Here is a 14,557-nt window from a genome sequence, read left to right on the forward strand (position 1 = left end):
TTACGTTATAATCAATGAAGTTCTCTATGCTGCACAATGAAACTCTTATTTACCTTGCGTTGACACTTTGTTATAACGAGATTACTGCAATAATTTGGCCAAAGCGCTAATGCACTCGATAGTTTGCCAAATCTGCAGTGAAATGTCATTAGTGTCAGAATGGCTGAGCCAGGCTCCAGACTCAAGGTTTCGACCTTCCCAAAGAATGAGGCTTCTGGTTTCCGAATGGAGGTGTGGGTTCAAATCCCACTTTTGACAAGAGTCTATGGGCAGTCGTGGCCTAACGGATAGAGAGTTGGACTTGTAACCTGAAGGTCGTGGGTTTGAGTCTCAGGTCTGGCAGGGATTGTAGGTGGGGGAGTGAATAACCAACACTCTCTCCACCCTCAATACCATGACTGAGGTGAGACCCTTGAGCAAGACACCGAACCCCCAACTGCTCCCTGGGTGCCGCAGCATTGGCTGCCCACTGATCCAGGTGTATGTTCACTACTGTGTGTACACTTGGATGGGTTAAATGCAGAGCACAAATTCCGAGTATGGGTCACCATACTTGGCCACACACCACTTCCCTTTCCCCCCATTATTACAGCATTAACTGAGGGTTCTATCGTGCTTAGCCCATAGAACCGGGCCTGGTGTGTGGTACCTTTTCTGTAAGCTGTTGGGATGCAGGAGTTGAGTAGCATGTGTAGATCCGTCCACGTTGATTACAAACAGTGCCACTTCAGGATTCTTCTGTCCAGCCTGTCGCACACAGAGTGAAATAAAGTTAAATGTTCTGTTGAAGTTGAAAGTGTTCTGTTGTTCACTGTCACAGCTGTAGAGATGTTTTTTTTTTAGAGTTATTTTTGGCTGGGTTTTTTGCCTTTGATTGTGATAGGACAGTGTGGAGGAGACAGGAAGCAACGTGGGAGAGAGATGGGATCGTGTATTATGGGATCGTGAAAGTTCCTCGAGCCGGGATTCTAACTCCGGACGCCCGTAGCACAACTGCGCTTTATGTCAGTCCGCTGCCCACAAGGCTATCGGTGCCGACATGAAATAGGGATTTGTAACTGAATGCACAAAACAAGTGACTTTGACACACTATTTCCCTTTTTTAAAACTGTGACGCTGCTTTGACACAATCTGCATTTTAAAAAGCACTATATAAATAATGGTGATTTGACTTGACTTTGTTTTAGACTTGTGATGAACCAAAATAACAACTTTTAATTTATGTTCTCTCTAATGGCATTTTGACTGTTAGCATCTCTATCATGCTCACAGCACGGATAAACTACAACAGGTGAAGATGTCAGCTGTGTGACGCCAGTGCTGGATTAACAATATCAATGTGTAGATATTTACACATCTACATTTTTGATGAAACTATATTAATTCTTAAATACCAAGATCTTTTTGTCTGTTCTGTTCATGCTTTCTTACTTTAGATATGAAACAAAGGCTCAGTTTTAATTTTTCTTACAAATTTCAAATAATGTCTTTTTTTTCATACTCTTTCTCTTTACTAAATTGTAGCACCAAATAAACATGAATGAACATCGGAAGGTGCTGAAAGAAACAAACTTTCTAAAATGATTCATGGTTAATGTAATCCAGTGGTTCTCAAGCTTTTTATACCGAGTACCACCTCAGAAAACATTTTGCTCTCTAAGTACCACCATTATGAACAACATTAAAATACAGTAGCATAGTAGGCTTACCTATTCAGCTACAGCGCTGCACAGTTAAAAAAACAAGGCAGTTTTATTCCTAATAAGAATATTTATTGTTGTCAGCCACTTTAACATTGTAAATACACAGTTTGAACATTAACACTGCACAGTGCTTACAAACAGGTACATAAAAAACTTAAAAAGAATTAAATTAAAATGTGTTGTGTTTTAACTTTAATATATTTAATTTAGTGATTCCTCTGCATACCACTAGTGGTACTCATACCACACACTCAAAAAAATTATTCATTGGATGAATTCAGTTTAATTGAGGGCACGATTTCCATCCAATAAATATGTGTAGCCCCAATGTAATTGAGTTGGGCCAACTCAATTCGATCAAATATAGTTTAAATGAAACTGATACCTTGATGAAGTGATGTTTGTTTATGCTTGTTGAACTCAAACTAAAACATTTAACTGGAAAATAAATTATCAGGCAGACATCCTTCTACACTAAAAAAAAAAAAAAAAAAAAAAAAATTGGATGTTGGATTTACTTAAATTTAGGCATTAGCCAACTTGGATGGTAAGATGGTATGGTTACATCCATGGCAACCCATAGTTGTGTTTTTTATTAAAAACTTTGCTTTATGTTAGCAGGTCCTCAACTCAAGCACATACTCTACAACAGGGGTCACCAACCTTTTTGTGAGGGAGGGCTCCCTGAAGTGATAAAATGGTCTCAAGGGCTACTTGTTTAATATACTCCAAATAAATAAATAGCATTTTATTTATCATGGTCACATATATATACATACATGACATTACTGTTTTCTCACAAGCATTTTAAATGTTTTTATCAATCCAGAAAAATATAAAAAATAGAAGAAATGTATAAAAAATAGGCTATCACAATTTTTTTCCATGTCATACAATATTTATCATGATATTAATTTACCATTGATGGGGAAGGAAATGCTTTCCAGGTTTGTTAGACCTTGACAATGAAGGTAAACATCACTTTGTTCACAATTAAATTCCACAGAGGACCTACTTTTTAATTTAGGGCCCCAGTAAATACATTTAATTTTTCCCTAAATTGTGTTTTATTTTTTAATTTGTTTTAATGGATTCTGTGTTTTATGATTCAGTAAAAAAAAAAAAAGCATTTTCATTTTATCAGATAAGATGCTGCACAACGGAACTGTATAAATTGATAGTTATAAAAAAATAACTTGGCTGTATGATATTCCTTAAAATTATATTATTAATATTATTATTATTATAATTACTTGCATTTTAGTATACAGTAGTAATATAATCTGTCAAAATATATTACAAAAGTCAAATATATATAATCCTATACAAAAGTTAAACTGGGCTTTTATTTTGGCGGATTGTCGTGAAGGTCTTTTAGTTTTAGTTTCAGCATGTATTTGACGGTAATTTTTCTCAAATGAAACTGCATGAAGCTGGTGAAGGGATTCTCAGAGCAGCTCTGGAGATGAAGTGTGTTCATGTCCTCATATATTGAGATGTAGATACTGAAAACACCGCGAGTCGTGTGTGTTTGAGTTTGTGTATCAGACGAAACTACTCCACACATTCACACAGAGACACACAGAACAGACTTATTAGTGACATGCACTGACTGGCTGCTGAAGCATTCATTTATGTTGTGATATGATGTTACATTAATCCATATTGAGTAAAAATATCCCGTTTATCATCATTAACAATTTTTATCATAATCTCGATATGATATCGTTTATCATCCGGTGCTAATTCAGACTGGCGGGCGACTCAGAGACTCCATGCGGGCTACCAGGTGCTCGCGGGCACCACGTTGGTGACCCCTGCTCTACAATTTACTACAATGGTAACCCCCCAAAACACTAACATACCAGAAACTCTTTTAAATACAAACACAAAAGAGCATTAAACATTAACAAGTCTCCCAATTTTATCATATAAATAAAAAATGCCTAAAATAACATTTTATTTCAAGATTTACTCTCCTTATCCAGCCCTGTGCAAAGCATGATGGGAAGGGGAAATCCACTTCCTAGTTACGCAAGTAAAATCATTTATATTCTTTCAAATTGAAAATATTGAGTTGAGCCAAAACGCAACTGTTTCAAGTCAGTTTAGCACAATGCAATTGTATAAATGGGAAACCTAACATAATGGTGTTACATGAAAAGGATTTTTAAAAATAAACTGAACAGTGTTGGATTTTTGAGTGCACTTTGAGAACCACTGATGTAATTGATCAAGATGTCCAGAAAACAGCCAGTAAACAATAAAGATAAGTATAAATATAAGTATATATATATTTATATACTTATATTTCTATAAGTTATATATACACTCACCTAAAGGATTATTAGGAACACCTGTTCAATTTCTCATTAATGCAATTATCTAATCAACCAATCACATGGCAGTTGCGTCAATGCATTTAGGGGTGTGGTCCTGGTCAAGACAATCTCCTGAACTGGTGATTTAAGCAATTTTGAGCGTGGCATGATTGTTGGTGCCAGACGGGCTGGTCTGAATATTTCACAATCTGCTCAGTTACTGGGATTTTCACGCACAACCATTTCTAGGGTTTACAAAGAATGGTGTGAAAAGGGAATAACATCCAGTATGCGGCAGTCCTGTGGGCGAAAATGCCTTGTTGATGCTAGAGGTCAGAGGAGAATGGGCCGACTGATTCAAGCTGATAGAAGAGCAACTTTGACTGAAATAACCACTCATTACAACCGAGGTATGCAGCAAAGCATTTGTGAAGCCACAACACGCACAACCTTGAGGCGGATGGGCTACAACAGCAGAAGACCCCACCGGGTACCACTCATCTCCACTACAAATAGGAAAAAAGAGGCTACAATTTGCACGAGCTCACCAAAATTGGACGGTTGAAGACTGGAAAAATGTTGCCTGGTCTGATGAGTCTCGATTTCTGTTGAGACATTCAGATGGTAGAGTCAGAATTTGGCGTAAACAGAATGAGAACATGGATCATCATGCCTTGTTACCACTGTGCAGGCTGGTGGTGGTGGTGTAATGGTGTGGGGGATGTTTTCTTGGCACACTTTAGGCCCCTTAGTGCCAATTGGGCATCGTTTAAATGCCACGGCCTACCTGAGCATTGTTTCTGACCATGTCCATCCCTTTATGACCACCATGTACCCATCCTCTGATGGCTACTTCCAGCAGGATAATGCACCATGTCACAAAGCTCGAATCATTTCAAATTGGTTTCTTGAACATGACAATGAGTTCACTGTACTAAAATGGCCCCCACAGTCACCAGATCTCAACCCAATAGACCATCTTTGGGATGTGGTGGAACGGGAGCTTCGTGCCCTGGATGTGCATCCCACAAATCTCTATCAACTGCAAGATGCTATCCTATCAATATGGGCCAACATTTCTAAAGAATGCTTTCAGCACCTTGTTGAATCAATGCCACGTAGAATTAAGGCAGTTCTGAAGGCGAAAGGGGTTCAAACACAGTATTAGTATGGTGTTCCTAATAATCCTTTAGGTGAGTGTATATAACATATATATATATATATATATATATATATATATATATATATATATATAGGTTATATATATATATATATATATAACCTGGGATTTGTCATGTGTGGGGGGGGGGGCATTCCGGTGGTTTCCAGCATTTGAGGGGTGCACGTGTATGCAAAGCCTACAAAATCAATTAACAAACAATTAACAATTAACAATTATATCAACTGACAAACTGTAAAACACTATAGCAAGTTGAGAGAGCCCTCTGTTATGAAGACTAAAATGCTGATCAAAATCATTCTAGACGCTGGCAGTGTGCAAAGCTACATCTGACCGCAGGATATTAATAAAATCTAATTTAAGAGTTTTTAGACCTTGTTTAAGACCTGCAAAAATTAATTTCAAATCAATAATGAATACCATATGAGCAGAGTATGGCAATGTCTATGGTAACATATTAAACTGTAAAATGACAGTAAAAACATGATTTAAGTACAGTTGAGATACAAGTTTTCACAAAAATAAAAAATATATCTAGCTTTCCTGTAGCTCAAATAGTAGAGCATGGCGCTAGCAACGCCAAAGGTCATGGGTTCGATTCCCAGGGAAAGCAAGAGCTGATAAAAAAAATGTTAAAAACTGTAACTTGAATGCAAAAATGTAAGTCGATTTGGATAAAAGTGTCTGCTAAATGCGTAAATGTAAATCTAAAATGATAAACCTGACATTTCAGTCTTTAAACCATTGTTTAAGAAAAGAGATGGGTCAGAAGTATAAATTATTATATCAATTTAAAACAGGGTTATATTGGGCAGATGGGGGGAATTTTCAATAAGCCAGCAGGCAGGCTTATTGAAAATCCAATTAGATTCTCTGCCAGTAGCGCTTTTAGAACGTCAAACATATAACGGTTTCCACAGAAACGGCTGTAAACAAAGCAGCACTGTGCTCATGAACGCTACTTGATCAGATAAAATTGAAATGCAATGGAAACTTTTCTGAAGACACTCGGTTCCTTTCAGTGATAGCAATCACTGCTTGAATTAGTAAGAATGAGTAAAGATTTTAAAACTATAGCCTATAATGTTGAAAATGTACGAAGAAAGTCCTCTGATAATTTACCAGGGTAGCCAACCCGTGTGTAAATATATCTTACATCTGTATAGATTTGTCATGAAAACAAGTTTTTATTAGAGACTCCATTGAATTGTCATGTAAAAAATCATGTAAAATGTGAATTTTAAATTTGTCTTTGTTTTTTGGCTAAATTAAAACTTTGCATTAATTTAAGGGTTTGTTTTTGTGTTAAGTATGAAAAACATTAGAGGAGAGATCCAGATCCAGAAAGACATTTCATCACGAGCTGCTAATCTTTTCTAAGATACAAATTCATCACCAGGACAGCAGATAGACAGCTGCCCGCGTACCTTTGGGTATGGATACTGGTGTCCGCGAGGGTAAAGCGTCCCTGTGAAACGCGGCAGCTGCATGTTGGGCACCAGAGTGTCATTGATGGTGAGAAATGCCAGCCTGGAGCCTGATGGAGACCACCAGTGAGCGGCTGAAGAGTGCAGGATCTGCTCTGATAGACAAGCAGAAAGATTCAGTAAAATAACAACAAAAACAGCTGTAATGGCACAGATTGTGTTGCTCATAATAGTGTGATGATGGTGTGTTACCCTCATAAAGCCAATCAGTTACTCCATTAAATATGAGGCCATCTTGCCCCGATGACGTCAGTCTGAGAGAACTGCTCTTCACATCTGGCTGATAGTAAATATTATTCTCAAATATGTACACCTGAGACAGAGAGAGAAGGAGCTGAGAGACGCCATACTTGTAGACAAATATCACACTCAGAAGAGAAAACAAGAAAAGAATGAAAGCTCTGCAGAAGGAGGTGAAAACAGCTGCTAGGATCATGAGCTCATGGCGGTCAGTCATTCAAAACATTGTGTTTAAAGTCTGTCCATCTATACCCGTTTGTCCAGCAGATGTCCTCAGTTCAGTGTTTTGTGAATCAGTTTACATTGCATTTGGCTCAAATGATTCAGAAATATTTTCCTCATTGCTCTCGATTTCCAACACCTCAGTATCAAATAATCGACTCCCAGCCCTTTCCTGTACTTTTAGAGTATTTTTTTCTTGCACAATGCATATTTCTTAATATTGTGCCTAAAATGTGTTTTAATATCACTATTAATAGCTAAGAATTGTATGAACTCTGTATAATATTAGTCTTTAAATGCAAGATATTTAAAGTCTACCTGAAGTATAAGATAATTAGATCATTTAGATAATTTATTTTATTTGTCCTCAGGGAGGAAATTCATTCAAGGACAACTACACATTTTATACGAACTTGTCATAATACTTAGTATAATACTCAGTGTACTTGCAATAGTTCTACTTTAGCACAATCAGATATACTTCAGTATATCTTTATTTACAATTAAAGTGCAAGCACAAAATTAGTGTTTCAACTTAGTAGGCTTTATGTATACTAGTTTAGTATTGTCATGCCTGTTTTGGGAGTTTTGTTTCATGTTCATTGTTTTCATGTCTCTTATTTTGTCATAGTCATAGTTCCTGTCTAGTCATGTGATTCCCTCGATCCTTATAGGTGTGTTCGACTTGAAGCGGCGCTACGCAGAATGATCAGTGTATGACATCAAAGTGCTATTCGAAAGCATAAGGATCCATCTGCTCTCTTATGGCTCTTGCGGTACTGTGATGTCATACACTGATCATTCTGCGCAGCGCCGCTTCACGTCGAAAACACCTAATGTATTCCTGCCTAGTGTGTGTGTCATGTTCTAATTGATTGCTTTAGTCATGTGCCTTGTTTCCCATTGGTTGGTTTGTGTCACATGACCCTTATTGTTTGGTATTTATAGCCCTCGTGTTGCCATTTTTTCTTGTTGAGTATCATCTGTGTAACCTGCTGTTGGTGAGTGTTTCTGCTCATGCCAAGTCAAGTCTGTTCAAGTTAAGTCGGTTTCTAGTCAAGTTTGTGTCAAGTCTTCATTTGTTTGGATTTTGGAATTAACACTGTTTAATAAACTGCACATGGGTTCTTAAAACTTGCCATTCAGTGGACTGCTTGTTACAAGTATACCAAAAGTACAATTACAGGGTATTTTTATTAAGCACATAAATATGTAAATGTATTTGTAGCATACTTAATACAAAATAAATATTTCATATGCATTTTAGTATTTTTTTTTTTTCACTAGGGTAAAAAAAATCGATATGGGTTGCCATGAATGTATCGATCGATTGCTTCAGTCTGTTCCTCTCTGTTGTGCTGCTGAGAGGTTTGCGATTGTAGCTCCGCTTTTTTATTGAATTTTTAACTTACTTTTACTCTCTGTTGTGGTATAATGAGCACACTCACACCCTAAAGAGAGCAGCCCAGAAAATGGAGCGCAGGAGGAGGAAAACAAAACTAGAGGTGTTTTGTATAGCTTGGCGGGAAAGTACCCTATCCTACAGAAAAGCATTAAAAACTGCTAGATCTGATTACCTTTCATCTCTTCTAGAAGAAAACAAACATAACCCCCGGTATTTATTCAATACAGTCACTAAATTAACGAAAAATAAAGTATCAGCAGGTGTTGGCATTTCCCAAGAGCACAGCAGTAATGATTTAATGAACTACTTTACTTCCAAGATCGATACTATCAGAGATAAAATTGTAACCATGCAGCCGTCAGCTACAGTATCGCATCAGATGCACTATAGATCCCCTGAGGAACAATTCCACTCTTTCTCTACTATAGGAGAGGAAGAATTGTATAAACTTGTTAAATTATCTAAACCAAAAACATGTATGTTAGACCCTATTCCATCTAAACTACTAAAAGAGCTAATTACAGAAGTCATAGATCCTCTTTTGGCTATTATTAATTCATTATTGTCATTAGGATATGTCCCCAAAACCTTCAAATTGGCTGTTATTAAGCCTCTCATTAAAAAACCACAACTTGACCCCAAGGATCTAGTTAATTACAGACCGATCTCAAATCTCCCTTTTCCGTCAAAGATACTAGAAAAGGTAGTATCCTCACAATTATATTCCTTCTTTGAGAAAAATGGTATCTGTGAGGAATTCCAGTAAGGATTTAGACCGTATTATAGTACTGAGACTGTTACAAATGACCTGCTTCTATCATCTGATCGTGGTTGTATTTCTTTATTAGTTCTACTGAATCTAAGCGCTGCGTTCAACACTGTCGATCACAACATTCTTTTAAATAGACTAGAACACTTTGTTGGCATTAGTGGAAGTGCCTTAGCATTGTTCAAATCATACTTATCTGACCGCCATCAGTTCGTAGCAGTGAATGAAGAGATATCATATCAAGTCAAGTTGAGCTTTATTGTCATTCTGCTACATGTATGGACATATAGTGGAAAGAAACGTCGTGTCTCACAGGACCACGGTGCTACATACTAGTTAAACATAAGATAAACATACAACAATGCAAGTATAAGAAAAAAAAAAACAGAGCATCTGACTATAGACAAAAATAGACCATCTGACTATACATATACTATAAATACTATAACTACTATACCTAGTTGCCTAAACATACACAAACTGAGACTGTACAAGAACTTTTACATGTATGTGCAAAAAATAAACTAAATAAAAAAAATTATATATTTTGTACATTAAATTGTTGTGCAGATTAGAGAGAGATTTTGTGGGAAGCAGCGCATAGTGCAGAAAGATTTGTAGTGCAATGCTCAAGTAAACATTATTTTGTAGTGCAATGCTCAAGTAAACATTTTCTTATTGAGTCTTTGTAGCAGGTAGTGTTTATAGAAAGTGTCTGGTGTGCATATAGTGGGATGAGTGCGTTACTACAGGTGGTTTGTATACATTTACATTTATGCATTTAGCAGACGCTTTTATCCAAAGCAACTTACATTGAATTCAAGTTACAGTTTTTATATTTTATCAGCTCTTGCTTTCCCTGGGAATCGAACCCATGACCTTAGCGTTGCTAGCGCCATGCTCTACTATTTGAGCTACAGGAAAGAATAGGCTATACAGAGGAAAGCCTCTGTATAGCCCACTCACCTGTGTGTAGCATACTCAGAACTGCACTTAGGAAAAGTTGTCAACAGTATTAATGAGTTGGGTGGATGGGGATTCAGAGGGGGACAGGGAGATTGGAGTTAAGAGCTCTCACAGCCTGGGGAAAAAAACTGTTGAGCAATCTGACAGAGCGAGCTTTGATACTCCGGTACCTTCTACCTGATGGTAGGAGCTGGAAGAGGTTGTGGGAGGGGTGGGTGGGGTCTTTCACGGTGCTGGAGGCCTTGCTGGAGAATCGTGCAAGGAAAATGTCCAGGATGGAGGGGAGAGGGGCACCGATGATCTTTGCGGCAGTGTTCACTGTCCGTTGTAGGGTCTTGTGGTCAGCAGCACTGCAGTTCCCATACCAGACAGTGATGCAGGTCGTCAGCATACTCTCAATGGTGCACCTGTAGAAAGTGGTGAGGATGGGTGGCGGGAGACTTGCCCTTTTCAGCTGGTGGAGAAAGTGGAGGCGCTGTTGACCCTTCTTATTGAGTGACGTGACGTTGGTGGTCCAGGTGAGATCCTCTGTGATGTGCACCCCCAGGAATTTAGTGCTGCTGACTCTCTCCACGGTTGAGCCGTGGATGGTCAGTGGGGGGTGGTCAACAGAGTTTCTCCTGAAGTCCATCACAACCTCTTTTGTCTTACATTGAGGGACAGGTTGTTAACACCACACCATTTCGCCAGCTGTGCCACTTCCTCTCTGTAGAGTGTTTCATTATTGTTGCTGATGAGGCCTACCACCGTTGTGTCATCAGCAAACTTGATGATGTGGTTGGAGCTGGACTTGGCAGTGCAGTCGTGAGTCAGCAGCGTGAAGAGCAGCTGGCTGAGCACACAGCCTTGTGGGGCACCTGTGCTCAGTGTGGTAGTGCTGGAGGAGTTGCGGCCGACACGGACTGACTGAGGTCTTGCAGTTAAAAAGTCCAGGATCTAATTACAGAGGGAGGTGTTAAGGCCCAGCAAGTTTAGTTTGTGGATGAGCTGTTGTGGGATTATAGTGTTGAATGCTGAGCTGAAGTCGATGAACAGCATTCTTACGTAAGAGTCTTTCTGTTCCAGGTGAGTAAGAGCTAGGTGGAGAGTGGTGGATATTGCATCGTCCGTGGAACGGTTTGGACAGTATGGAATGGGTCCAGTGTCTTTGGGAGACTGGATTTAATGTGATGCACGACTAACCTCTCAAAGCACTTCATCATGATTGGGATCAGTGCTATGGGACAATAGTCATTCAGACAGGACACGGGTGACTTCTTTGGTACTGGAATTATGGAGGTGGATTTGAGACATGTGAGGACGACTGCCTGGCTCAGCGAGGTGTTGAAGATGTCTGTTAGGACATTGGTCAGCTGTGCAGCACAGTCTCTCTCAGTGCATGTCCAGGTATGTTGTCAGGACCCGCAGCCTTTCGTGGGTTAATACGGGACAGGGTCTTCCTTACGTCGGCTGGAGAGAGTGAAGTGTCATTCAGCCAAGTATGGTGACCCATACTCGGAATTCGTGCTCTGCATTTAACAGAGAGATAGAGTACCTGGTCGTTTGGAGATGTGAGTAGTTTCTGTGCAGGTGTGTCGTTCTGTATCTCAAATCATGAGTAGAAGTGGTTGAGTGCATCTGGTAAGGATGTGTCATCGTCACTGGCCTGTGGCGGGGGCTTGTAGTCATTGTCTGCATGGCTTGCCACATTGTCCGAGTGTCTTTACTGTCTGTGAAGTTGTTGATTATTTTTAGCATATTGATGTTTTGCCTTCTTGATGCCATGAGACAGATTGGCTCTTGCTGTTTTGAGGGCTGCTTTGTCTCCTGATCTGAATGCTTCATCTCTGGTCTTTAGCAGTCCACAAACCTCTGCTGTCATCCATGGCTTCTGGTTGGCACGTGTGGTAATGGTCTTGGTGACTGTCACATCATCTATGCACTTTTTGATGTAAGCAGTCAAAGTTTCAGTGTACTACTGCAAGTCTGTGTGGTTGTTGTAGGTGGCTGCCTCTTTAAACATGTTCCAGTCTGTGTCCTGGAAGCAGTCCTGCAGTGCTGAGGTGGCATTGTCTGGCCATACTGTGATCTGCTTTTGAACCGGTTTGGCGAGTTTGAGAAGTGGTCTGTATGTTGGTATTAGCATAACAGAGATGTGGTCCGAGTACCCAAGGTGGGGGCGGGGTTCAGCTTTGTATGCGTTTTCCTCTGTTATATAAACAAAGTCCAGTGTGTTCACGCTGCCTTGTTGCAAAGTTCACATGTTGGTAGAACTTTGGGAAAACTGTCTTTAGGTTTGCATGGTTGTAGTCACCGGCTATGATTAAAAAGCCGTCAGGGTTATTTGTTGTTCGCTGATGACGCTATACAGTTCACAAAGGGAAATGTAAACCGCGACAGTAACAATGGCTAGTTTAGCAGTTTAACCTTGCTCAAGGGTGTCACCTCAGTCGTGGTATTGAGGGTGGAGAGAGTGTTGGTTATTCACTCCCCCACCTACAATCCCGGACCTGAGACTCGAACCCATGACCTGCGGGTTACAAGTCCAACTCTCTATCCACTAGGCCACGACTGCCCCTATAAAAAGCGCTATATAAATAAAGGTGACCTGACTTGAGCACTTGCAGTGTAACAGATTTCAAATAATTTGCAAAATAGAAATATTGTGGAAAAATTATTTTAGGCTATATCTGTCACAAATTCAGCCTCTGTGGCTCCCTCCGATCACCACCAGAGGGAAGCATCTCCTGAGTACTAACATTATCATTCGGACTCCATTACCCATATCACCCCATTCCTGAGACTGATTACCTGCACAGGTGTTCCTCATCAACCAGCATATATAAACCATTCTTTCCCCTCTCTCAGTGCGAAGTCTTGTTCTTGCCCATGCAGACATTTCTGAGCGTTATTCCCTTGTTTGAATTCCTGTTGCTGACCTGGACTGTTAGTTTGATTACGAACAAACTCTGCCTGCCTACTCTGACTGCCTTGTTGACCTGCTCTATTCTCAGTCTGCCGCCTGCCCTGACCCTCAGCCTGAACTTGGTTTATGATTCTGCCTTGTCTACATTGTGTTTACCATCTGTGATTGACCCCTGCTTGTACAACTATTCTGTGGAACTAATAAAGCTGCACATGGATTTAAATGAAAATGCCTCCTCGTTACAGAAGACTTCGCCTGAAATTGATCCAGCAGCATTCCACCATTTCACCACGGAGGTATCTGCTCAAGCTTCGATCCTGACCACCCATCAACAGCAACTCAATCACCTTACCTTGCTGACCGAAGAGATGCTACAAGCCATACGGGATCTACGCCGACAAACGCCCATAGCTCAAGCTCCAGTCTCAAGCTCACCTCCTCAAGCTCCGACTTCCTCCACATCCACCACCAGTCCTCATCTGGCCTTCCCAGATAAGTTTGATGGTTCACCCACGAAATGCAAGGGCTTCCTAATGCAGTGCTCGATGTTTGTGAGTCAACAACCTCTGCTTTATCCCTCCGATGACAGTCGCATCGCTTTTGTCTGCTCACTTCTCACCGGAAGAGCATTGGAATGGGCTACCGCTGTAGGGAGTGACAATCAATCTGTTTTTCCCACCTTTTCTGTCTTTATTCAGCGGTTCAAGGAGGTATTCAACCACCCCGCTGGAGATAAAGAGGCGGGTGACCAACTGATCACACTACGGCAAGGTAAAACGACGGTGAGTTCCAATTTGAATTCCTCCACTGTATTAGAGATACCAGTCACCCTCTCTGTTAATGGACGAGTCACGGAAACAAGGGCTTTGATTGATTCAGGGGCTGCTGGAAATTTCATTGATGCTGATTTTGCCAAGTCTCACAATATTCCTCTTGTTCCCTGTGGGTGTCATCTGGCAGTGGCAGCGCTAGACGGCCAGCCGCTGGGCTCGGGCCGAGTTCAGTTTGTTACCGAGGAGATTCAGTTAAGTGTTGGGGTGCTTCACACGGAATCCATCAAGCTGTTTGTCTTCTTGTCACCCCACACCCCCATCATACTCGGATTACCCTGGCTCGAGAAACACAACCCTTCCATTTCATGATCAGAAAGGCAAATCACGCAATGGTCAAAATCTTGCCAACAAGACTGTCTTCTAGCTACCTCAGCCAAAAAGATTACGAGCACACTCAAAACAACTCTTCCTACCGAATACCACGATCTCACAGAGGCATTCAGCCAGACCAAGGCCACTCAACTTCTACCACATAGGACTAGTGATTGTGACATCACCCTTCAACCCAGTTCATAACCACCCAAGA

At 40.3% G+C, this 14,557-nt stretch overlaps 1 protein-coding gene across 1 annotated transcript in view; it reads right to left on the reverse strand.

Annotated features, from left to right (window-relative positions):
* Positions 1 to 1,438, reverse strand: part of LOC306876560 (inactive dipeptidyl peptidase 10-like) — a 28,423-nt gene extending 26,985 nt beyond the window's left edge. Inside the window, exon 1 of the mRNA XM_079427843.1 lies at positions 650 to 1,438. The gene's annotated coding sequence lies outside the window, so the exon portion shown is untranslated. The remainder of the gene's footprint in view (positions 1 to 649) is intronic.
* Positions 1,439 to 14,557: the final 13,119 nt, after the last annotated feature.

This window comes from Barbus barbus, assembly GCF_936440315.1.
Source record: "Barbus barbus genome assembly, chromosome: 10".
Classification (NCBI taxonomy): domain Eukaryota; kingdom Metazoa; phylum Chordata; class Actinopteri; order Cypriniformes; family Cyprinidae; genus Barbus; species Barbus barbus.